The 3,404-nt window shown below is 35.1% G+C and overlaps 1 pseudogene; it reads left to right on the forward strand.

Annotated features, from left to right (window-relative positions):
• The first annotated feature begins 281 nt into the window (after positions 1 to 281).
• On the forward strand, positions 282 to 3,071 carry LOC127677932 (vomeronasal type-1 receptor 53-like; annotated as a pseudogene).
• Positions 3,072 to 3,404: the final 333 nt, after the last annotated feature.

Consider the following 3,404-nt stretch of genomic DNA (forward strand, 5'->3'; position numbering starts at 1 on the left):
AGTCTAAGATGTTATCTGATGACATTCATAGCTTTTGGATTGGTAGGAACTAGTGTTCTGCCAATATAATGGATTTTGATAGGTTTTATTCATTATCAAAATATTTTAATTTAAATTAATATCTTCTAAAACATTTTTCTATCTAATATCATGAGGTGTTAGCCCAGATACAGAGCAGGCCAAGGAATGATTGTTCAATAGGCTAAACTTGGCCCCAGATAATGTTATGAGCCTCTATAGTGACCCACTCTATTGGCCCTCTATATTGGTCTACTATATTGATGACTTTATGCTACTTGGACAAGGTAAGCAGAAATTAGCAACATTTTGGGACTCATTGACTAAACACATGCACCTTAGAAGATGCTCACAGCCAACCATTGGACTGAGAACAGGACCCCAATGGAAGAATTAGGGGAAGGACTGAAGGTGTTGAAGGGGGCTACAACCCCATAGAAAGAACAATATGAACTACACCCCCCCCCTATATCTCTTAGGGCCTAAACCACCAACTGAAGAGTACCTGTGACTCTACCTGCATATGTAGCAGAGGATTGCCTTTTCTGGCATCTATGGGAGGGAAGGTCCTTGGTCTTCTGAAGGCTCAATTGTCCAGCTTAGGGTGATGCTAAGGTGGTGAGGTGGGAGTGGGGGTGGAGCATACTCAGAAGTAGGGGAGAGGAGGGATGGAATAGGGGGTTCACAGAGGGGAAACTGGGAAGGGGGATAACATTTGAAATGTAAATAAATAAAATAACCAATAAAAAGTAAATTAAACAAAACCAAACCAAACAAAACAAAACAAAAAACCAAACCCACACCAAGTGATATCATCAGAGAAATGGGAAAGACAGAGCTTCTTACTGGGGAGAGGGAAGGTGAATACAGAAGAAGATGGGAGGAAAGGAAGGGAAGTAGCAGGACACAATTTCTCAGAGACAGAAATTGGGAAAATGTGTGTGTTCTTAGATAAGTGGGAGGGAGATAAATACAGAAGAAAGAGGTAATTAAGTAAAGTAATGACATGGATGGCTGAAAAGATGAAAGTAATTATACTGTTTATGATTTACCAACCCACCCTCCCCCAAAAATAAAGAAAATTAGTGTTTGTCTTGTTAGTTCTTTAAACCTTAGGTAGAGTCTCACAATGTGTTTATGAAATGTGAAATCATCAAGAACCATTTATAACCATAATATTTATACAATTAATAAGGTATAAAAAGTATAATACTAATTTTCAACTTTATCTATGTCTTTAATTTCCGAACCTAGAGATGTAAGATATCATGGGAAAAGAAACATAAATATAAATATATAAATATATAAATAAATAAATAGAGAAAGATATTTTGGTGACTTAAATTGTGGGAATATCATGAATTACCAGTATGATTCCAAAAGAATTAGATATCAAAACATGGGTAGTTGCAAAAAGGAGCACAGTAAAATTATGGATATAAGACTGACTCACCATTGTTTTTTTTCTATTTGTTTTGTGATTTCCCCCCCACCCCCATGTTTGAATAATTTTTATTCAGGTGTACAAATGTGACTAATATTCTACTTCTCTAGGTATTAACCTGGAATCAGGAGATTTAAATCAATAAGCTTAGATTTCTAAGGCATGAGACCCAGGTACAATACAGGCACACAAAGTACGCATTCTATGTAGATGTGACTGTGAAGACAGTGATTATAATATTCTCTACATACAGGAGATATATGGAAGGCATATATAAATGTAGACTATACCCAATCTGGTACATCAAGAATTAAAGAGACAGGTTAATAAAAAATTACTGAGGAAAATAGGGTGAATATATAGTCAGTGAATCACAAGTACTTTATCTTTTTCAGATTTATGAAATAGACTCCTATTAATGCTATTAAGATTACTTTTCATTAACTCTTTCTTTACTAGTACTTTCATTACTTTTCAAGAAACTCTTCATTTATGTCCCTATTCAAGAATTTTCCTTATTTCCAATCTGGACTTTTGAGATTGAGCCTATATTTTTCTTTTTTTCCTATACTTTCATAATCCTAGGTCACAGGCCTTAGTTCAGGGACCTTAATTTACATAATGACGATCCTTACTGGAGGGTATATCTGACTTAAAGACACATATGAGTTACAGGATGTAGAAAATGACTTCAGATGTGAGGAAACTTTTAAATAAGCCTGTCTATCTGTATCACCTGCCTTCTGAGTGTGCTATATTCAATAACATTCTTGCAAACTGAATCCAAGAATACATCAAAAAAATCAGTCACCATGATCATGTAGGCTTCATCCCAATATAGTACTTGAAGTACTAGCTAGAACAATAAAACAAAAAGAGATCAAGGGGATACAAATTAGCAAAGAAGAAATAAAGGTATCACTATTTGCAGATGATATGATAGTATACATAAGCGACCCTAAAAATTCTACCAGGGAACTTCTGCTGATAAACAACTTTAGCAAAGTGTCTGGATACAAAATTAACTCAAATAAATCAGGCTGTCACCATCAGTCCTCTTTATTGGCAAAATTTAAACATAAACTAAAAAATCCTATACTTTTTTGTACTTTCGGTCTTTCAACTTGTACTTCAATAGTAACAAGATATGTTGGTGCTTATACCAACATGAGTTAGACCAAAGAGATTAAGGTCACTAAATACTGCTTATTCTTCCTTATGAATTACATTAACAAAAGACTGACTTGAATAGTGTCAACCTTAAGAGATGTGCTTCTCATAGGCATCATGCTGACTACAAGTGTATACGTGGTGATTATCTAGTTCAGACATGGCAGTGCAAGCATCTTCATAGACCATACAGTCCATCTTGCTGCTGGTAGTTTTATTTGTGGTCATGTACTAGGGAGGCTTCATTATCTCATCAACCTCAGTCCTGTTATGGATGTATGACCCAGTCATCCTGACTGTTCAGAAGTTTGTGGTGAATGCCTATCCCATAATTACTCCTTTGGTACAAATAAGTTCTGACAACAGAATAATCATTATGCTAAAAACATGTAGCCAAAGCACCACCAGAGTGATTTTAAGAAGTTTTTATCCTCTTTAGCAAAAACCTATGAATTTATTTTTTATTTATATGTATGAGTATTTTGCCATCCTGGAAGCATGTGTGAATTCCTGGTGTCCACAGAGGTCAGATGCAGCCATAAGGTCCTCTGGAACTTGAATACAGGTGGTTGTAAGGCTTCATCCTTATGCAGTCCAAATCCCATCTTTTTCTAAACAAGATTCTTCTTAAACTTCATTTGTTCAAGTATTAACGAATGATTTTTCTGATAATTAAAATAAAATTTGTGGTATCACCCTATATATCACAAATATACTTTCTTTTGACATTTCTGCTCCCAGAGAGTACAGAATTCTTTAAGTTCATTGTACA

Source organism: Apodemus sylvaticus, chromosome 2 (assembly GCF_947179515.1).
Source record: "Apodemus sylvaticus chromosome 2, mApoSyl1.1, whole genome shotgun sequence".
NCBI lineage: Eukaryota > Metazoa > Chordata > Mammalia > Rodentia > Muridae > Apodemus > Apodemus sylvaticus.